At 34.2% G+C, this 23,478-nt stretch overlaps 1 long non-coding RNA gene and 1 pseudogene across 1 annotated transcript in view; both read left to right on the top strand.

Annotated features, from left to right (window-relative positions):
• Window positions 1-23,478, top strand: part of LOC110256450 (uncharacterized) — a 966,327-nt gene that overhangs the window by 671,246 nt on the left and 271,603 nt on the right. The gene's annotated exons all lie outside the window — the stretch shown is intronic.
• On the top strand, window positions 323-9,782 carry LOC100624996 (cytochrome b-c1 complex subunit Rieske, mitochondrial pseudogene; annotated as a pseudogene).

The raw sequence follows: 23,478 nt of genomic DNA, 5'->3' as shown, positions 1-23,478 counted from the left end.
TTAAAATGCATAACTATAATTAAAGTTGGGCGAAAGTTTATATTGACACTTGTGGAAAAATCCTTAGTAAGGTTTTTATGGAGAGATGAGATGACTGTTTGGGGACTGAGCACAAGAATAATGATAGGTATGAAATACATGAGCATTGTACTGGGGACTAGGTAATACTGGATTCACAGATGTCAGAGCAAAGTGGAGAGAGGAGAATTACTGGGAAAAAACGCCAGGCAGCAAAATGGTAAATCTTATTACTCATCAAACCATGAAATGTTTTGTTCTAATGTGATTGTTATTTTGAGAGTCAGGATGCTTAATCTGAGAAATGGACAATGGTATACTGAAAATAAAGGAAGAGAGCACAGTATAGCAGAATAATTACAAGGAATTTTTAATTAAGTGGAATCATGAGGAAGTTTTCTGGTAAGATAGTCTGGGTTAAAACTAGTCCATCATTGCACAGAGTGGATTTAGTGTAAATAGGAACGGCATCGAATCTAACCTAAATAGTTGGGCCCCACGCATGATCCTTTTCCCTAAATAGCTGCATGAGTATATTGTTCCCAGGCCCATAAAGGTCATGGTTAAAATATCACTTTCTGTCAGCTTGTTATATTGAATTCTATTATTTTTTCCTAAAATGTTTCACTACCTGAGTGAAGAGAATTTGATTTTGAATCCATAGAACTCATGATGTAGCTCAGGAGACACTCATGAAACTGCCAAGTGCAGAGTTTATGGCTAGGAACATTGAGAATTTGCCCCAGTATTAAGATAATACATATGTATGTATATATATATTCCATTGTTATATAGATAGAGAAGATTTTTGTTTTGAAATAAAAATACATTTATATAATAATATGGAAAGAAGTAATAATATGGAAAGAAGACATGTTTTATAATTATGTTATGTAAATAAAGTATTCATTTTCTCTAAATGCAGTGCATATGAGTTAAAACATTTGTTTCTCAGAAACCAAATTAAGCACACTTCCTCTGAGTCATGAATAGAGACCATTTTCCATCCATCTGCATAAGAGTAGAAAAGTTCCATCTATGAGGAGAATGTATAACATACAGCAATTTTTTTAGGTTTAGAGGGAATATCTACATCTCTTTGCTGTGTGGATTTATTTACACATAATCAAAATAGCAAAAGACTGCAGAGGATATTGATATTATGCATTCTAAACTTCTCTTCTGGAACTGATGCTAATGGATTCCTGAGTTGCTGTAGAGTTTTATTATGTCTTTGAAGGTTTCAAATTATTGAAAAATATCTCCATAGTAAGCCAAATGAGGCCTGCCTATAATATTTCCTTTTTGTTTTCAGTTTTTAAAGCCATGCATAGGAAAATCGAATATCTCTTTCAAAGTGGCACTTCACAAAATTGAAGATGGCTATTGCGTATCCTCTAAATTTCACTTCTATAAGCAAAATTTTATTTTATTCAGATATTCCTGTTATTATATATTATTATTTTGCATCAATATTTTTATCATTATCCTGATACATTTCCATTGTGTCTGTATCCTTATTAAAGTGCAAAATTCATAATTGAGTAAAGTACACTAAATGTGTTTTAAGTAGTTCAGAAATTATTGTAACTCATTTGAGATACCCATTTTTTTAACAACTATTTATTGAGCACATATATGTGAGAAGCAGTTTACAGTTTTCAGGCTAGTCAGTGATCCTGCCATCATAGAGCCTACTTCAGCAGTAAAACGTTTTGGGGGTACTCTGCTCACCATAAGTCTTCCCATGGTGTTTCAAAAGTACCTCATGAAGGCCAATTTTGCATCTTCCTTTCCAACATCATTTTTAGACATGTTCTCTTAGTGGCTTGAAATTTGCCATGAAAGAAGTATTTGCACGGTAGGAATCAGTAACACTACAAATAAGTATTTTAGTTTTTTGTTTGCTTGTTTGTTTTGCTTGTTTTTGTTTTGTTTTGGAGAGTTGGTTGTTAAAACAGCATACTACTTTTCTTTTATTTGGAATGCCTCTCTCCCACATTTGTGAGATCCTGGTAGTTTTTTTTGAAGTTGGAGATGCTTCATTGCCTTATTCTTCAATCATAATCACCCGTGAATGGGCTGACAAGTCTTTGTATGGAGGATATTTGCCGCTCCCATTTTTTATTGCTGCTTTCAACTTATGTAATATTAATTTCAGTTTCCATTTACAGTTTAAAGATAAGAACGGAAATTATACAAAGATCTTCAAGAGAACTCTCTTGCCTGCTTGTGGATGGTATTGCCATAATACACATACATATTATGTGGACATCTGTGTTTTCCAGAATTCAGGAAAAACTCACCATTCTGAGAGGACTCAAAAATATTCTAAAGACTTTAATTGAGATTATATAAAATTTTATAATCCTATATGGGAACCTACATGGGAACAAATCAACCTATTTATGCAATTAATAGAGATCTTTATAATTAGAAAGCATCATGAAAGAGGAAAATTAACCCACGGGAGGTCCTCGTAGTAAAACTGGGTCTCAATCAGTATATAGACCGCTTGCCAGATGCTCCATGGAGAGTGTACTGTGCAGAGTATCTGCAGAATTTACTGGACTAATATCTGTGACACCTAATTATATCTGTAAACAAAATAAGAGAGGAAAATAGCTGACTAAAAGGAAAGCATCTTTCATAAACCCTTATATACAGAAAATGTCTCTGAAATTGTTCTGGAGCTGGTGTTGGATGTTTAGTTCTGTTTTACTTGCTAAAATTTAAGGAAAATTATGATTCACCTGTATTGTTTGGCAAGACCAAACCATTAACTGAATTTATCATGGTAGTTAATCAATAGTTGCAAAAATTTCCAGGAAAAGAAAAGAAAACTCACTAAATATAAATTCATGGTTTTATAAATCAAAGGCTTTGAAATTTCAGCAATGAACAAAGAATTCATACAGGTATACAAAAATATAGGATAAAAAAATGTGCAGGATTTTTTTTTTTTTTTTTTTTTTAAGTCTTAAGGAAATAACTGTGGATCCTCTGGGAAGAAAGATCTGTGTTTTTTTTTTTTTGTTTTTGTTTTTGTTTTTTAAAGTTCAATCTCCCTGTATTCAAAAAGCCTTTCCAGGTCTGTAATCTAGATTGGAATAATGCCCAAAATGCACAACAAATGCCTTCTCCTTTAGGACAGTTTGGGGGAAATTTATTAACATTTATGCTTCATTATTGTCATTATTACCACTAGACCAGATTGGTACTTATGTATTTAGCATACTTAATGTTATTTAAGGCTAATAGCTCTTTATCACAGAGCTGGAGACTTTGGTTCACCAAAATTTTCCAAGTTTTACCACATCTTGTAGTATTCCTATGGTTTCTTTATTTCTTCTTTTTTTTGTTTTTGGAGGATAGGTGATTCTATTGTAGATAGATATGCATGTACTACATGATGTACTCACTACTTCTCCTTTATTTATTATCAGAATGAAACTTCTCTTTTTTAAGTTATATATGTAATCCATTTTACCCCAGATAAAGACTATTTAGACTTTTCTCCTTAGTAGGAATGCTGGATGATTCTGGTTTAATTGCTGTACTTCTCAGAATCTATTCTCCAAATAACCATATTACAAGAGATCTTTTCTGTTGTTTAGTTTTTTCTAAGCACCTAATAAGTTCATTTTTATTCAGTATACATTTATCAACATGATGCTAACTTCTACTAATACACTTCTCAAATTTCCCTAATAGCTTTTCTATGTAGAATCATGAAAAAGCATACATCTCATTAAAAGAAACATGGATTTGTACCACATATGCATATAGTAATTGTGATAATTGCTTTCTTTTCCCATTGAAACTAACTCTCTTAACATGTTTTTATGAAATTGGATGCCAACTAGGCAGTAGCATTAAATACTACCTTATTTTGTAAGTTGATCAGTCAGTCAATCAGTCTTTGTGGTCTATTCTTATGTTTGTTTTTTTGTTTTTTTCCCATGTTAAGTTCTCCAGTAGCTTGAACTAGAATTCCCCAAGGCTACACTGAAAGTTTCTCTTTGTTTTCTCAAATTCTCAGAACTTCGTATGAATCTGTTTCCTGGATATTTCATCTTTTATTCAGTATTACCAGTGACCTTATAATAGCCTTCTCCTTAATATTTGAATTAAAAGAGAGTTCATAATTTTATTTCATTTTTCATACACAGGGACTACAAACCTTTAAAGAGTTACATCAATTATGCTTATCCTGAATGCTTTACTTTGGACAAAATTGCCTTTTGGGAGAACAATGCCTGTTTTCTTCCTGAATAAAGGTTGTCTTCAAAATCATGAGGCCAACTGCAATTTCATAATGCTTACCTTCCTAGGTATGATTGACTGTTGTCAACAATTGATAATGAGAAAGGCATCAAGGACTAGTCCCCTATTACATTTAGTTCAGGCTTACATTTGAGTCCTTAGTCACAACAGCTATACATACATTTTCAACCTCATATAAACCATTCTCAAGCATTGAGATTTAGAATCCTTTATTAAAATGCATTTTCATCTGTTCTTTTGAGAAAGGCGTTGCCTTAGGAATATTCATAAAAATTAATTAGAACAATCAATATTGAGGTAACCTGTAAAACCCACTTTAAAGCAGCAGGCAAAGGGTTTGCCCAACTTATATCCCATGCCAGTTCCTGTGATGGTAGAGGCTTCTTCCTCTTTGTTCTCAGAATCCTCTCTCTAGGGCTATTTCCATTTATCACAACACATCTCCTAAAGTCCAGAGCACAACTGATCTTTAAGGCAGAGGTATCAACATACAGAGTGAACACTGCTTCTTTCTGTTGGCCATAGTACACAAACTCATCTCATTAAATTCTGACTGACAGCTTTCAAAATACACAGACAGAAAACACCCCCTGACTGTTTTTCAGTTATTGCTTCTTTGACAAAATCTTATGGTTACTCAGTGGACATCCAACACATAATTCTGATCTTACTATTTTTTTTTTCTCTCTAATAGACTGGTTTTGACAGCAAAATTTTTTTTTAAAAGAAAGCTGTTCTCACAGGCTATTGTTGTTTTACTGATATGAAAAGGGAGAAATATTCCCTTTGCCTTCTAGCTGAACTCACTGCCCTCCTTAAAGCTTTATATTCTTGCCTTTTCTAAAACCTGTCGACATTTATACTCATACTTGCTCTATATTTGCTATGGTTCATGGATAAAGAGAACTGGAAGTGATGAATTTCTTATCTAAAAAGGTGAGCGCACTCAAATGGCCCTTAGGTTCAAGTTCTTTAGGATGTCTTACAAGTACCTTATACCACAAAAATACTATGGTGGATGCTACATGTGGAAATGATCTGGTTGATAAAAGTAGAGGTCGTTTTTCATTTGCAACAACATTCATGGACTTTATTGGCATCATTTTTCTTTGTAGAAGTTTTTATTCTTTTAAAATTTAGTTTACTTTATAAACTCAATTTTACCAACCTTTTGCTTTATTCTTAACAAGACAACAAACTCTTTCAAGTAGAATTTGTACCATCTAAGATTTATTTTGTGTGTGTCTGTTTGTTTTTCCATTATATTATATATGCATCATTTGAAATACATCTGGGCTTTATTTATGAAAGATGTAAGGTTGAAACCAGCTTCTATTTTTCCAGATTGCTAAAGACGTTTGAGCTAAACACTTGTGTTGAATAATTTAATTTATTCCTTTCCTTTGATGTTTACCTAAATTAATCATGTTTTAAATTCACATAGATATATGGGTCTATTTCTGCAATTTCTCTTCTGTTCATTATAGCTTTTCTTCATTTTATTAATCAATACCAAAGTGATTCAGTTAATGGATTTTCCTACCAGTATTGATATGTGAAAGGCTAGAATTTTAAATTCCTTTATTGTAAAGTTTTTTTCACCTCTTTTCCCATACTTAACTCTCCAGAAGCTTGACAATCACCCCAATAAGTTAAAAACTAAAGCTTTAGTCATTCTGTGGATAAATTCTATTTATTTATGTGTTAGTTTAGAAAGTATTGATATTTTGAAATATATTCTCCCCACCTAGAACAAGTTCTATGCAAAAGATATTTTCTTTATATGCCTAAGAAAACTCATACCTCTTTTCCCCCTAGATTTCCAACCCATTTCATATAAGGTTTATATTTAGGTATATTTATCATTTATTTATATTTTAAATGTAATCCATTTCTTTAATATATTTCTAACTTGAAACGGTTTATACATAGACCAGTTATTGATTAAATAGATTATTTTTTTGAACAGGCATATTGTTGTTTTCCCATCATTTATTCAACTGATTTTGATGGCTTTTTTTGTTGTTGTTGTTCTTTTCTAGGGCCACACCTGTGGCATATGGCGGTTCCCAGGCTAGGGGTCTAATCGGAGCTGTAGCCACAGGCCTACACCAGAGCCACAGCAATATGGGATCCGAGCTGTGTCTTCGATCTACTCCACAGCTCATGGCAACAATGGATTTTCAACACACTGAGCGAGGCCAGGGATTGAACCTGCAACCTCATGGTTCCTAGTTATATTTGTTAACCACTGTACCACAACGGGAACTCCTTTTTTTAAATTATTATTATTATTTTTTTGTCTTTTTGCCTTTTCTAGGGCCGCTCCTGTGGCATATGGAGGTTCCCAGGCTAGGGGTCTAATTGGAGCTGTAGCCACAGGCCTACACCACAGCCACAGCAACGCAGGATCCCAGCCACGTCTGTGACCTACACCACAGCTCACGGCAACACTGGATTTTTAACCCACTGAGCAAGGTCAGGGATTGAACTCACAACCTCATGGTTCCTAGTTGGATTCATTAACCACTGAGCCATGAAGGGAACTCCTTGATGGCTTTTCTCTTTTTTCATTATAATTGATTTACAATGTTCTGTGAATTTCTGCTGTACAAAAAATGACCAAGTCATATTTTTATTTTTCTCATAATATTCTCCATCATGTTCCATCATGTTCCATCACAAGTAACTAGATATAATTCCCTATGCTATACAGCAGGATCTCATCACTTATCCACTCCAAATACGCTAGTTTGCATCTACTAACCCCAAATTCCCAGTGCCTCCCACTTCCTCCCCCACCCTCTTGCAACATCAAGTCTGTTCTCCACATCCATGAGTTTGTTTCTTTTCTGTAGATAGGTTCATTTGTGCCATATATTAGAGTCTAGATATAAATGATATCATAAGATGGCATTTTAAGTGTAAAATCATATTGTATGGAGAGAGTGAAGATTTAGACTCTTCTAATTTTTAAATTGCATACTTTTTCCTCTTCTAATTATATTGCCAATATTTTCATATCAATAATAAATAATACAATTTTTAGTCATCTTTTTTTCTAACCTTAATGACAAGTTATCTAGTATATGTCACTATTAGAAATGTGAAATCTTTTATTTAAGCATTTACACTTGATTTGGGAATTTTTTTTTCTTTTTGAGAGAGTTATACATTATTCACATTTTAAACTTTTCCTTTTTTAACTAAGCAAAATGTTAAACTTTTCAAAAAATAATTTTGCAGCTTAAATTGTATATTTTTTCTCAATTTTATTAACATGGCCAATATTTCATTTTTGCTTTTTTTGCTAATTTTTATGTGTGGGTATTGCCAATTGAAATAAATTTTAAACTTTTTTCTATGATTTGGAAAGTTTTGAATAACATCTAATTTATCTCACATTTGAATATTACAAAATACTCATAACTGAAAGCCTCTGAGCCTGGTATTTTGTGTGTAAGTTAAGTCAGGGGACAAATCATAGAAGCACTTTATTAATTTCACGAATCTTCCATGCTTACATGTTTATTTTAATTTTTTGCCTATGCAATAATACTTCTGACATTTATGCTTAGAAAATAATAAGTTACTGATCAATTTCAAATATGTTTTTATGACGTTTGGAAAGTAACAATCCTATAGACTTCCTTGGTGTTCACATTAACATTTTGTTTAACAGAGAATTTACTATATTTTCATTTTTACAGTGATTTGGGTTTATTTTTGCTTTTTCTCTTCATCATCTTGACTGTGAATTTATTCTACAATGTTGTACTAGTATTCTATGTGGCTGTAACAGATTGCACAAATTTAGTGGGCTTGAACAACCAAAAATATAGTCATACAATTCTGTAGGTCAAATTTCTGACAAAGATCTATTGGACTAAAATAAACAGTACTCATTTCAGGAGCCCAAGAAGAGAACCTATTTGCTATGTTTCCAATTTCTAGAGACCTCACACATCTTGAGTTTCTACATTCTCATATCCAGAATCTCTCTGATGCTTGATTCACTGGCACATCTGTTTCTGACCACGGTTAGAAATGTTTCTCAATTTTAAGAAATCATGTAATTAATCACATGTGTGAAGACTCTTTTGTCACATATCACAATATTTTTGGGTTTTAGGAATTAGAACAGATACCTTTGGGGACCATTATTCTTCCTACCACAACTATTTCAGATATTTCCTTCTCCCTGTTTAATTTATAATGTTTTCTTCTTTATTTCTAAGTTGTTTTTAGTATCAATAAGATTCTATTTCCTTATAAATAAATCTAGTCTCAATTCATTGAATTTAAGATATGAAAAGTGATTAAAATATTCATTAATTTATCAATTTTTGAGCACCTATCTCTAATTTAGTCTGGATATTAGAATTATACCATTGAACAAAATAGGAAAATTCTGCTCTCTTGGATCTTACATTTCACTGAGTGTATAAACAATAAGCAAGTAATACACAGTATATCAGAAGATAAATGTTATCAATAACAACAAAAAGGGGAGGGAATAACAGGGTGGAGGGCAAAGTCTGCTATTTTATGGAGATGACTAGTTAGGTGACATTTGGTTAAAATGTAAAGAAATTGAAGTAGTGAAACATGAAGATGTGGAGAAGAGTATTCCAAGCAGAGGAAACTTCAAATACTAAGACCCAACAGTTGAAACATGCTTGACAAGTTAAAAAAAGCATAAAGGAGCTGTCACATCCCATGCCACATCCCATGGGGTTGTAGGCATGCTGTGGCCCCTGTGTAAGCCCCGATGCCACCTCCTATGAGTCCCCAGTGCTAGACACAAAGTGGTCCTTCTTGTGCCTGGGAGTCATTGAGTGGCCATGTCACCAGTCATCTTTTGGTCTCCTACATGAGCTTGAGTGTTTCTGCTACTGTTATTCCCACATGGATATCAAAGTGCCTGACTTCTCTGACTATTGTCTTGCTGGAGTGTTAGTACAGAGTCTTCAAAAGAGAGTACTGAGACTAGAAAATGTTTCTCCTATTTGATGACTACAACAACTACTGTGGGTGTTGCATATGCTGCCAAGAATGTCATCTCTTAGTTTGTTTCCAGTATGAGTTCTTCTGCTGATATGTTGGCCAAGTCAAAAATTGAAATCAAGTTATTCGATATTCCACAGGGCGAAAATATAACTTTCAAAGGAAGAAGCAAATCCCTGTTTGTGGCCCTTGGAACCAGGAAGGAAATTGACCCAGAAGCTGCAGTTAAAGTGTCCCAGTGCCCACAACACGTTTTAAAACAAGAAACCTGAATAGGTTAGCTTGATAAGTGTTTGCACTTACCTTGGTTGTGTACCCATTGCAAGTGCAGGAGATTTTGGTGGTTATTGCTGTCCCAACATGGGTCACACTATAATGCGTATGGCAAGATCAGGAACGGGCCTGCACCTCTGAACCTTGGAGTGTTTTCATATGAGTTCACCAGTGATTATATAATAATTGTTGATTAGAGACCTGGACTCAAGTCATAGCCTACTTTTAGTATTTGTTTTACCTCCGAAGAATTATTTGAGAACAAGCCTTCTGTACTTTCAGTTAGTTGACTTGAAGTATTTAAGAATTGCTAATAATGTATTTGCAAACTTGTGAAGTAAGTTTAATTTTATGTTGAATACTTTCAAGCATTGATTTACTAGAACTACTCTTAAACATTTTTATGCTCAAAGACTTCAAAGGTGCAGTGTCTTTGATAGATCATTCTAATTAAAAATTACAGACCAGAGTTCCCATTGTGGTGCAGCAGAAATGAATCCAATTAGTATCCATGAGGGTGAGGGTTTGATCCCTGGCCTTACTCAGTGGGTTAAGGATCTGGCATTGCCCTGAGCTGTGGTGTAGGTCACAGGTATGGCTTGGATCCCATATTGTGACTGTGGTGTAGGCTGGTAGTAGGCTGGAAGCTGTAGCTCCTATTTCACCCCTAGCCTAGGAACTTCCATATGCCACAGGTGCAGCCCTAAAAGAAAAAAAAAATTAAAGACCAATAAAAAAAAGAAAGAGAGGGAGAGCGCATGAAAAAAAGGAGTGAGTGTGAAAGAAACACTTCTACTGGGAAAGGTACACCAAGAGACAGAGGAGTGGGAACTAGCCCCAGGGATATAGCTGAGGCTAGATCACAGGCCTTTGTTGAATTATTCTAAGCTTTTGTAAGGTGCTTGCTTTTACTCTCAGTAAAATTTTAATCCATAGAGAGATTTTGAACAGAAGGATATCATGACTTATTGTATATTTTAAAGGAATTTATGCTGATGACTGTATTGAGACTAGTCTTTTGGTGAGCACTGAGGGGAAACAAAGATAACAGTAAGGAGGTACTACTGTAACCCACAGGATAGATATTAGTACTGTTGACAACAATGCTAGAGCTACAGAGGTGAGAGAAAGTAGTATGATTCAGAATATATTTTGAATTCAAGCTTACAGGATTTGGTAATGGAACCAATAAAAGGAACGAGAGGATTCAGTGGTAACTTCAAAAGGACCATGGCAGAAGTGGATCTGAGAGATAAAATAGGGGAGAGATACAAGCTGGGTTTTAAAAATGTTTTGTATGAGACACCTATTAAATATCAAAGCAGATTGTAACAAATGTGGCTGAATAGATGAGTCTGGAAGTAAAAAAAAATTAAGTGCTATAGATATTTTGAAAATTAGAAGGATGGATAATATATCTCTAAAGAGGTTAAAGGGGTTAGTGATGTTTTAACTCCTATGTTAAAATATTTGTACATCTGGACAAGAATTAGCTGAAAAAAATAATTCATCAGATTAGAGGAGAATCAATAAAATAAAGAGCGATAAATTGCACACCAAGAGAAAAAAAATTCACATACACACAAAAGAGAATGGTCCTTGGTAAACTACACTGGAAAACACTGTTTTGGTGAATTGGTTTTGGCGAATTAGTATTAGCAAAGGCCAGATTAAAATGGATCCAAGAAATAAAAGAATGGGTGGAATTGAAGACTTGAGTATGAAATATGGATCTAAATAAATTCCTGATGAATAAAACATGGAGTGTGGGAGAAAGAAAATTTGAAATGACTTCAAGAATTTCTTCTTTACGGTTGGAAGGGTAGGGATTCAATTTAATAAGATGGGAGGGTCACATTAGTGGACCACTTTGAAGAGGTTTTTTTTTTTTTTTTTCTTAAAAACAGCTAGTAAAAAAGGGAAAGTTCCATTCTTCCAAAATTAATATATTTAATTACTGTTTGAATTTTATTATGAGATCAATAGGATGCTCTTCAACCCAGTACATGGCCTATATATTCCTCTTATTGAAAATTGGAACTTTTTTAATATAATGATTTTATTTTTTTTAATTTTTCATTATAGCTGGTTTACTGTGTTCTGTCAATTTTCTGTTGTACAGCATGGTGACCCAGATACACATACATGTATACGTTCTTTTTTCTCACATTATCATGCTCCATCATAAGTGACTAGATATAGTTCCCATTGGCACACAGCAGGATCTCATTCCTTATCCATTCCAAAGGCAATAGTCTGCATCTATTAACCCCAAGTTCCCAATCCATCCTGCTCCCTGTATTTGGTCATCAAAAACCTTCTAATACCTCCCCCTTTTTGTGTGTGTCTTTTACTCAAGGAATACTGGCATTGATGAAAGTACCACATTTTCTTATCTCTTAGCTATGCTTAAAAGTCTTTGATTTCTATTTCTGGGAATACAGTATACATGCCATAACATCATCTCCTAAATTCCTATAAATTCTGGTAAAAATAAAACATTTCAAAATTAAGAGAAACTCTTAGCGGATACTCATGTATACAGAAGTAAAATATATGAGAGCCATAGTAAAAGGCCAAAAGGGAAAAATGGAAGTATGCTGTTGTAAGATTATTTAATGCATTAAGTAGTATCAGCTGAAGGTGGAGGTGCTAAGTTATAGATGTATCCTATGAACCCTAAAGCTACCAAAACAAGAACCACAATGACAAGTTAAAGTGGATTTAGATAGCAAAGTGGGAGAAAAAAAAGTGGAACTGTAAAAACTACTCAACCCAAAAGAAAGTAGAAAAAGAGAAAATAAAGAACTAACAAATATGGGGGAATGGGACATAAGTTGCAAGATGGTTAAGACCTAATTGTATCAATAATCACATCAGCTGTAGCTCTAAAAACCTAATTAAAAAGCATAGATTATCAAATTGATTTAAATATGAGATGTTCCTGTATGCTGCCTATAAGTAACCTACTTTATTTTTTTTTTTAGTTTATTTTTATTCATTGAAGTATGATTGATTTACAATGTTGTATTAGTTTCAGGTGTTCAGCAAAGTGATTCAAAGATATATATGTGAATGTATCTATATGCATATATAGATATATAGTTCGGATTTTTTCCATTATAGGGTATTACAAGATATTGAATATAGTTACCTGTGCTTTACAGTAGGTTCTTGCTGTTTATCTACTTTATATATGGTAGTGTATATATGCTAATCCTCCAACTCCTAATTTATCTCTCGCCCACTTTCCCCTTTAGTAAACATAAGTTCTCTGAGAATCCCACTTTAAATATGAAGATACACATAGGTTCATGGTAAGATAATGTCAAAGAGGTATCATAGAGCAATCAAGAGAAAATTGGAATGTCTTTGTTGCTTTTATCAAAAAAGTAGATTTCAGAGCAAAGAATAGAACTGGAGATAAAGGGAATAATTATACAAATGATACAGAGACAAATTCATTAAAATAATATAATCTTAAGCCTTTATGCATTTAATAACACTTCAAAATACATGAAGCAAAAAACTCATAGAGCTGGGAAGAATAGACATATTTTGATGGATCATATAAAAGTCTTAACTTTCACTTCTGTCACCAAAACTAGGAGGAGAGAGGGAGGTAATATTGCCTTAATTCCTGTCAACATGGAAGTGTTAATTGTAGAAATTCAGATTCAGTGAGTTGAATCCTAGTTTCTCCTCTTACCTGCTATATGCCATCAAGACATTTATTTAATATGTACAGCAATGGCTTCTGGATCTATATAGAAGTAGTACTAATGGGATAATACCTGTCTCTCATCAGATTGAAACAAAAGTTAAATGAAATTGTTTTTATTAAAGTTCCTGTTAGGTGAATGTTATATGTGTATTTTCAGCTCCTATCACAAATACAGATATTTTAGGACACTGCAAATTTAAATCTTTCCCAGTGAGTCCATTTTCTTTCTACCTCTGCTATTTCTAGTAATGCCCTATTAGCTATAATTTTCACAAGAGTCCTAAACTCTCTTTCATGGGAAAAAAACTGAACAAGTTAAGAGCATAAGATGCTCTGCTTTCAAAATTGAAATCTTTCAACCAAAATCCTTTTAATATATTTAGATTATTTAAATATTTTGTAGAGTGTAACTCATGTATAATGTAAGAAAAAGGCTTGGGAGCATTATATTTTACAATGTTAACATTAAGCATATGATCATAGATGATTTTTATTTTCATGATTTTTTGCATACTTTGAAATATACATTATTCTTGCAATAAGAAAAATTCAACAAAAATATATTTTAAATTGTTGGTTGAATAAAAATGAAATGTTGCAGTCATAACTTTCAAGTTGGACAAACATGCAATTAGTTCAATCAGATGCCTTATTTTCCCCAGATTGACTAATGTTTGGCTCAGCTAAATTGATCAACAATTTGTTCTGGTATATGTAGGCACTAAGAAGTACTGGAAGAAACTGTGTCTTGAACATAGTTTGCTTTATTTTCAGCACTAAGTTTTCAGATTTCATTTATTGCTACAGGTGCTGCTTTATGAATATATCATTTGTCCATTGGGCATTCAAGTAGGTAATAGACTAAATCTCTCTAATTATAGAGGAAATCAAGATGTGTTGACAACTCTGCTATTTTGGGGCGTGACAACCCTGGGTACCTGCCACATTCTGACATTCAAGCTGCACTTGTTAGTATCAAAAAATTCTCTGTAAAAATAATTACTCTGGAGGTGGCTCGCAGAGAAAAAAATTGCATATATTTTATCAGAAATCAATGTGAAATCAATCCCCACATCCTTATAGATTTCAAGTCCCAAGAGTTAGCAAAAGAATAGCACATTAATTACCTCTGTAATCCTCTCCTCTCAAGGCTAATTTGGAGCTGCACAAAGGGCGTAAGGCTGGAAAATAAGAAACTGGATTCTGGCCTTGGTTCTGATTTGTGACCCTATCAGTGAAACTTAAGTATAATTCACTTTTCTGTTAGAGATTTAGACTAAATTTTCTTCATGCTCCATTTTGGATTTAAATTTCTATGACCTTAGTTTTAATTTATTTCTTGTTTAGAAGGGAATTAGTTTAGTAAGCCTTTAGGATATTTCCATTTCTCTTAAATATCAACTTTGATCCTTTTGCAGGGCTAGTTTTCATGGCACATTTTCTCCCTTAGTTCCCAAGTTTCATTTAAACTAACATCAGGAGAAATAGTTTCTCACACAAAAGAGTTTGGACAATTTTTATAAATATTTGTTTATGAGCAATTTCCCATCATTTAATAGATGTGGCAAATAGACATGGATATTATATACTTATAATATTTACCTATTAATACATACATTTATGAAAAACCTTCATGAACCTTAATTTATGAAGCTTTCTTAACAACCTTTTTTCAACAACATCTGTCCGATGAGTTGAAAACTGCATTTTTCCAACAGTGATTCATTTTCTTGCTTCATTAATCAAACAGGAAAATTTAGGAAATATATTCTTTTATGCTTCTCAGATTCCTAATTTGTTTAATGGAGTTTTGAATAATTAATAACAGTTCAGCTAATTTAGCTAAAATAAAGCACACTGAAAGATTTATGTAGAGCTTTCTTTATGGCACACACATGGTCCATTTAATAGAAGTAAAACAATTCTCGGAAATTTGTGAAAATTTTGCAATATAATTTGTATTTAAAGTTACATTTCAGGATTTTTTTAGTTGTTTTTTGTTTTTAAGATCAACAATATTTGTTTAAATCTAGAATACATGTATTGGTTGATTTCCATAAAATTTCAAAATTGGTAAAAAGAGTATATTTACTCCTTTATGTTCTTAGGGATCTTGAATGACTGGCAACATATTTGAACTCATTAAATCAATAATCCATAAAAAAATTGGAAATTATTCAGTACATTTAAAAGCATCCAAGTAGAAATCACTTAATGACTTCAATTAAATGGTGGCTAAAGTCATTTCTTACAAGTCTTTTCCAGGTAGTAACTGTTTATCATCTCTAAAATGTGAAAATTTAAGAAGTGTGTTTTAGTTAGATGTTTCAGTATAAAACTATCCAAATTACAGTCACTTTTATGTCAGTTTTAATTTATTTCCATCATCCCGAATATGTACTATGGCATGAAATTCATGTGTTTTTCAAATAAGAAAAAATTTTCACTTATTTTCCTCTATAGTATAAATATAGTTTTACTAATCAAAGTGTTTCCTACTCCTGTCATACTTTAGCTTGTTACTTGAACTGTTTTACTGAATCCTTTTATTCCTAACCTTTTATGCGTGTCCATCCTTCCTTTACTCGCCATAAAAAAGAGACACCTCTATTATTTATTATCAGAATTAAGGCCACCATGACACTAAAACTACCAGCTACCATAACTTCTTTAGTTTACTTTGTACTTTTTCCTGAGCATAATACATTCATGTTTTCGTATCTCACTCTCTCTCTCTCTCTTTTTTTTTTTTTTTTTTTTTTTTTTTTTTTTGCATTTTAGGGCCACACCTGAGGCATATGAAAGTTCCCAGGCGAGGATCAAATCAGAGCTACAGCTGCTGGCCTATACAAAGCCACAGCAATGCAGGATCCGAGCTGCAACTGAGACCTACACCATAGCTCATGGCAATGCTGGATCCTTGACTCACTGAGCAAGGACGGGGATTGAAACTGCATCCTCATGGATACTAGTCAGGTTCATTAACTGCTTAGCCACAAAGGGAACTCTTTATATATCTCTTTATCATATGTTTATTTTTTTCAAGATGAAAACCTCCCCTTAGACATGTAGTAGATTTCAGCATTGGACCTAAATCTCCTCTAACTTCTTATCCTTGATCTTCACCTTGTGAATTTGCCTTGTTCTTCTTTTGTGGATGTACATAACTTCCTGTCACTCAGCTCATTATGTTTTAGATAATGTGTTAGTGGATCTAAGGCAAGAAGAGTGTTGAAAAGGGTTTGTGTGATTGGATTTTGTCTCATGTTTTCGTACCATCATAGTAAGAACAATATGCTCAACTTGCCTGCTGCTTACACAAGAAGGATGAGAGACACATAGAGATGTCCTAGACTAAGTCAGCTGATGCACTGACACAAGAATAAGCCTGACAGGGATTTGCCACCTTCCAGCTGATACCCAGACTTGTGAGAAGTAAACACGCTTTGTCAGAAGTAAACACTGAGGTTTCATGGTTGTTTGTTATGCATTCATTTTGTGGAGATAGCAAACTAATGAAAGATCTTTCCAAAATCATCAGTCTCATCAATAATAGTTATAGAAAGGCTCGCTATCTCAAAGATAGATTTAACAATTGATATTGATTTATTTTATGAAAAATAGGTGCCTGGGGCGACGATGGAGAAACGAGGATGAGACTGCTCTACATACAGACTTTGAATTGATTCTTTTTTTCAGCCACACTTCTGACATGAACTTGCCTTCTTTGTGGGTTCTTGCCCTCTCCAGGTTTCAGTAGGTCAGAATTATTTCCTCATTGTTGATTTAATTTTATTACTTTTTTTCCACTCTAATTCATTAGGTGACACACCCTTACCTGATTCATAACATCTAGAAAATTTCCTATTTATTGCAGCTAGTTGTCTCTATTGTAATTGTATTATATAATAGGAGAGATAAATGAATGTGCTCAGCCCACTGTCCTGAAACAGAGTATCATTAGAAGGTGGATGATCTCTACTATATTGTCATCACTTAAAAAGTTGAATTTTGCTTAACGCACTTTAGTGAAGAAAAACAGGTATAAATTCCAGTTGTTTTAGTCCTCAAGGGCAGAAAGATAATGTTGAAATATAATAATACATTCTTCTTATATTTGCGTTATTGCCCAATGTTCACATTATCTTGTTTTTTTTTTTTTTGGTGTTTTTGCCTTTTCTAGGCTACTCCTGAGGCACATGGAGATTCCCAGGCTAGGGGTCTAATTGGAGCTGTAGCCACCGGCCTACACCAGAACCACAGCAACAAGGGATCTGAGCCGCGTCTGCAACCTACACCACAGCTCACAGCAATGCCGGATAGATCCTCAACCCACTGAGCAAGGCCAGGGATTGAAGCCGCAACCTCATGGTTCCTAATTGGATTTGTTAACCACTGCGTCACGACGGGAACTCCCCCACAGTATCTTTTTTTTTATTCAAAGTAATACTGCTTTTTGATAATGTCTTTAAAATACTAGTCAAGTTGCTAACTTAAAGACATCTTCCAGTAATGACATGTTTTCCATTCTATCAAACAATAGTGTAATACAACACCATGCATGGCACAAACTACTGCAAAACACTTTAATATATTTCTTTTGAGGATAAGTATATATTCTTTTATTTGTTAATTTAATATTTTATAAAATTAACTGTGTCTCTGAATAGTTAGATTCAAATTAGAGGACTTTTTAACAATAATAAAGAGATTGGTTATAAGGAATAACAAAATTCCCATTTTTTGCAACATAGTGGATCAACATAAATCTGAAATATGTTCAAATTTTATTCTTTTAAAACATCAAAGCGTTTGTGCACAGAAAATTCAACCTTATTATATTTACATAAAGATTTTTGGATAATGCAAAGTAAAACATTAATTATTTAATGAGTGTCGCAGTAGTTATAAAAGTTGGCTTTTATATCATTAAAATTCCACCGAAGGAAATAAAAACTAATAATCTTCCAGAGGTGAAAAGTTTTTTCTATTAGATATACATTAAGCAAAGCAAAGTTAAATGAAATTTAAATGCATGTTATCATTGCTTGCTAAAACTAAATTACCTGATCATGCAGTCATTAGCAGCTTTGAGTAGTTTGCTCAGAATTAATTCTACTCTGTTGGGAGAAAATTACAAAACTTTCTAATTTTTAAGGTACGCTGAGATAGTAAATTATGTTTTTTAAGACATACCACTCTAAATTGCACTATGGTCAGCATAATCAAATGGAACACAGAGGCTATACTTGAAAGTTTAAGGCCATGATTACCTGGAATTATAAACAGTTTACATTTTGATACCAAATACCAGTCTCGTATGTTGGGAACCAGTTTTGTTTAACTTCGAAAATATATCTTGTTGGAGTTCCTGCTGTGGTACAATGGGTTACGACTCTTGCTGCAGAAGCTCAGGTTCCTGCGGAAGTGTGGGTTCATTCATGGCCCAGTTCAGTGAGCCAAAAAGGATCTGGCATTGCTGGAGCTGCAGCATAAGTCAGATTTGATCCCTAGCCTGGAAACTTCCATATGCCACGGATATAGCATGTGGCATAAGACATGGCATTAAAAAAATTATCTTGGGGAGTTCCTGTCATGGTGTAGCAGAGACAAATCTGACTAGGAACCATGAGGTTGAGGGTTTGATCCCTGGCCTCGCTCAGTGGGCTAAGGACCCGGCGTTGCTGTGTGCTGTGGTGTAGGTCTCAGGCTCAGCTCAGATCTGGCATTGCTGTGGCTGCAGCATAGGCCGATGGCTACAGCTCTGATAAGACCCCTAGCCTGGAAATCTCCATAAGCCATGGCTGCAGTCCTAAAAAGAAAGAAAGACCAAAAAAAAAAAAAAAATTATCTTGGTAAACTAATGAGTCTATTAATAAAATGATTTGAGGCTAAAGACACTGCAGTTCCCATTTCAAGTCCTTCAGTTCTTTTAGTAACAGTAATTTTTTAACAGTCTTCTATTAAAATACTGTTTCCAGCTATTTATGTTTTCAAATGTGCAGACATTTTCACTGTCATGAAAAATGAAGTTTGTGTAAAATTTATACATTTTCATTTATGACATAGTTATCTTTCTTATAGATACTTATGACTTTATTTTTTAGTGATAGGTGTACACTTTTCTTTTTTTTTTTTATTTTCCCACTGTACAGCAAGGGGGTCAGGTTATCCTTACATGTATACATTACAATTACATTTTTTCCCCCACCCTTTCTTCTGTTGCAACATGAGTATCTAGACAAAGTTCTCAATGCTATTCAGCAGGATCTCCTTGTAAATCTATTCTAAGTTGTGTCTGATAAGCCCAAGCTCCCGATCCCTCCCACTCCCTCCCCCTCCCATCAGGCAACCACAAGTCTCTTCTCCAAGTCCATGATTTTCTTTTCTGAGGAGATGTTCATTTGTGCTAGATATTAGATTCCAGTTATAAGTGATATCACATGCTATTTGTCTTTGTCTTTCTGGCTCATTTCACTCAGTATAAGATTCTCTAGTTCCATCCATGTTGCTGCAAATGGCATTATGTCATTCTTTTTTATGGCTGAGTAGTATTCCATTGTGTATATATACCCACTTCTTCCGAATCCAATCATCTGTCGATGGACATTTGGGTTGTTTCCATGTCCTGGCTATTGTGAATAGTGCTGCAATGAACATGCGGGTGCACGTGTCTCTTTTAAGTAGAGTTTTGTCCGGATAGATGCCCAAGAGTGGGATTGCGGGGTCATATGGAAGTTCTATGGATAGATTTCTAAGGTATCTCCAAACTGTTCTCCATAGTGGCTCTACCAGTTGACATTCCCTCCAACAGTGCAGGAGGGTTCCCTTTTCTCCACAGCTCCTCTAGCACTTGTTATTTGTGGATTTATTAATGATGGCCATTCTGACAGATGTGAGGTGGTATCTCATGGTAGTTTTGATTTGCATTTCTCTTATAATCAGCGATGTTGAGCATTTTTTCATGTGTTTGTTGGCCACCTATATATCTTCTTTGGAGAACAGTCGATTCAGGTCTTTTGCCCATTTTTCCAGTGATTGATTGGTTTTTTTGCTGTTGGGTTGTATAAGCTGTTTATATATTCTAGAGATTAAGCCCTTGTCGGTTGCATCATTTGAAACTATTTTCTCCCATTCTGAAAGTTGTCTTTTTGTTTTCTTTTGGGTTTCCTTTGCTGTGCAAAAGCTCTTCAGTTTGATTAGGTCCCTTGGGTTTATTTTTGCTCTAATTTCTCTTGCTTTGGGAGACTGACCTGAGAAAATATTCATGATGTTGATGTCAGAGAGTGTTTTGCCTATGTTTTCTTCTAGGAGTTTGATGGTGTCCTGTCATATATTTAAGTCTTTCAGCCATTTGGAGTTTATTTTTGTGCATGATGTGAGGGTGTGTTCTAGTTTCATTGCTTTGCATGCAGCTGTCCAGGTTTCCCAGCAATGCTTGCTGAATAGACTTTCTTTTTCCCATTTGATGTTCTTGCCTCCCTTGTCAAAGATTAATTGACCATAGGTGTCAGGGATTATTTCTGGGTTCTCTATTCTGTTCCATTGGTCTGTCTGTCTGTTTTGATACCAGTACCACACTGTTTTGATGACTATGGCTTTGTACTATTTCTTGAAGTCTGGGAGAGTTATGTCTCCTGCTTGGTTTTTGTTTCTCAGGATTGCTTTGGCGATTCTGGGTCTCTTGTTGTTCCATATAAATGTTTGGATTGTTTGTTCTAGTTCTGTGAAAAATGTCATGGGTAATTTGATAGGGATTGCATTGAATCTGTAGATTGCTTTGGGTAGTATGGCCATTTTTACAATATTGATTTTCCCAATCCAGGAACATGGACTATCTTTCCATTTCTTTACATCTTCTTTGATTTCTTTGATTAAAGTTTTATAGTTCTCGGCATATAGGTCCTTTATGATAGGTGTACACTTTTATACTTCTTCTTTCAAAACAGTGGGATGATAGACCTCGTAGAACATCACTACAGGAGCTGCAAAGACTGCGATCTGACAACCTATCACCTTTCATCCTTGCTAAGAGATTTAATCTTCTTGGAGGTATCATATTCTACTGAAATACTGTATTCTGTAGCACTGCCTAAAGGAACAGTGACCAATAGTATGCAAATGAAAGTTGATATCCGATTCTTCCAGAAAGTTTCAGAAGACAGATTCAGTCAGCTGGTACTTCTTGTCTTTGACATTTCATTTTTCTTCCTCGTTAAAATGTGGAAATCATGAACCGAAGCTGTAGCTGCCATCTTAAAACTGACCATAAAGAAAAGAACATAGATTCCCAATGATCTCAGCCCAGAGATTTTGAGGTACTAATTTATATGAGACTGCTGACTTCCAATCTTCTAGTTACTTGGGAAAAAAATAAACTTTAATCTTGTTTAAGTCATTATTATTTGGAATTTCTCTTGCATAGAGCTGGACTTAATCCCTAATTACAATATCTAATTCTAGCAGAGATTCTGAACACTTGGGGGGATATTTAAATATACCATTGCCCAGACTCCATCCACACTCAGGAAATTTAACCAGTTAACTCCAGGTGAGATAAATAGCCATCGATATTTTTGAAAAGCTCTCCAGGAAGACCTAATACACAGCTCAGATTGAGAACGATCCTTCCCAAATTTTCACTTCACCTATCCATTATAGAGGTGGTAACTTTTTTTTTTTTTTTTTGAGATGTACCTTGACTAAAGTTTGTTTTTATTTTATTTTTTATTTTATTTTATTTTATTTTTTTATTTTTCTTTTTTTTGCTCTTTAGGGCTGTACCTATGGCATATGGAAATTTCTAGGCAAGGGCTCAAATAAGATTTGCAGCTGCCAGCGTATGCCACAGCCACAGCAACCCTGGATCCAAGCTGCATCTGTGACCTATGCTATAGCTCATGGCAATGCTGGATCCTTAAACCACTTAGCAAGGCCAGGGATCAAACCTGCATCCTCATGGATACTAGTCAGGTTCATTTTCACTGAGCCATGGTGGGAACTCCCTGAAATCATTAGTTTTGATTCAAATATCAACTTTGGGAATATTCTAATTTTTTTCTATGAATTCTGTTTTTAAAATGACTGAGCTGCCATTGTAGACTTTTTAATAGAATACTTTTCAATAGTTAATTAAGCAAGATTATAATTTAAAAACTCGAGGTAGGAGTTCCTGCTATACTGCAGTGGGAAGAATCTGACTGCAGTGGCTCAGCTTGACTGCAGTGGCTTAGTGGAGACAAGGGTTAAATCACCAGCCTGACACAGTGGGATAAAGTATCTGGTGTTGCCACAGCTGCAGCTCAGATTCAGTACTTGGTCGGGGAATGTCCACATGATGTGGGTACAGCTATATTAAAAAAAAAAGTCGAGATAATAATGAGCAGTAGTTTCCTGAAGTTATCTTTTAATATCTCCCCACTAACATATAGTGAATCAAAATATTTCTATTCTGATTGAAAATGATATATAAATGGTGTCTATAAATTAAAAAAAGAAGACAAAAGTCATGTGGTGTTCCATGTAAATCAATGACGTTAAACACTCCTTCATACCATACACAAAAATAAACTCAAAATGGCTTAAAGACTTAAATACAAGACATGAAATCATAGAATTAGAAGAGAACATAGGCAAAATATTCTGACATATATTGTAGCAATATATTCTTAGGACAGACTCCCAGGGCAATAGAAATAAAAACTAAAATAAACACATAGGAACTAATCAAACTTATAAGTTTTGTTCAGCAAAGAAACCATAAACAAAACAAAAAAATAACATATAGGCTAGGAAAAAATATTTGCAAATTATACAGATAACAAGCTTAATTTCCCAAATATACAAACAACTCATACAACTTAGTAACAACAACAGCAACAACAAAAGACAACCCAATCAAAAAATGGGCAGAAAACCTAAGACCCAAATAGACGTCTCTCCAAAGAAGACATACAGATGACCAACAGGCACATGAAAAGATGTCCAACATTGTTATTACTAGAGAAATGCAAATCAAAGGTACATGAGGTAATTTTTCATACAAGTCAGAATGGCCACCATTAAAAAGTCTACAAATAATAAATGTTGGAGTAGGTGTGGAGAGACGGGAACCCTCCTACACTGTTGGTAGAAATGTAAATTTGTTCAGCCACTATGCATAACAGTAT

Source organism: Sus scrofa, chromosome 13, assembly GCF_054392235.1.
Source record: "Sus scrofa isolate SSC_HxYL_T2T_F1_AM1 chromosome 13, Sscrofa_HxYL_maternal_Yorkshire_Landrace_v2.0, whole genome shotgun sequence".
Taxonomy (NCBI): Eukaryota; Metazoa; Chordata; class Mammalia; order Artiodactyla; family Suidae; genus Sus; species Sus scrofa.
This window is presented reverse-complemented; position numbering and strand designations above follow the sequence as displayed.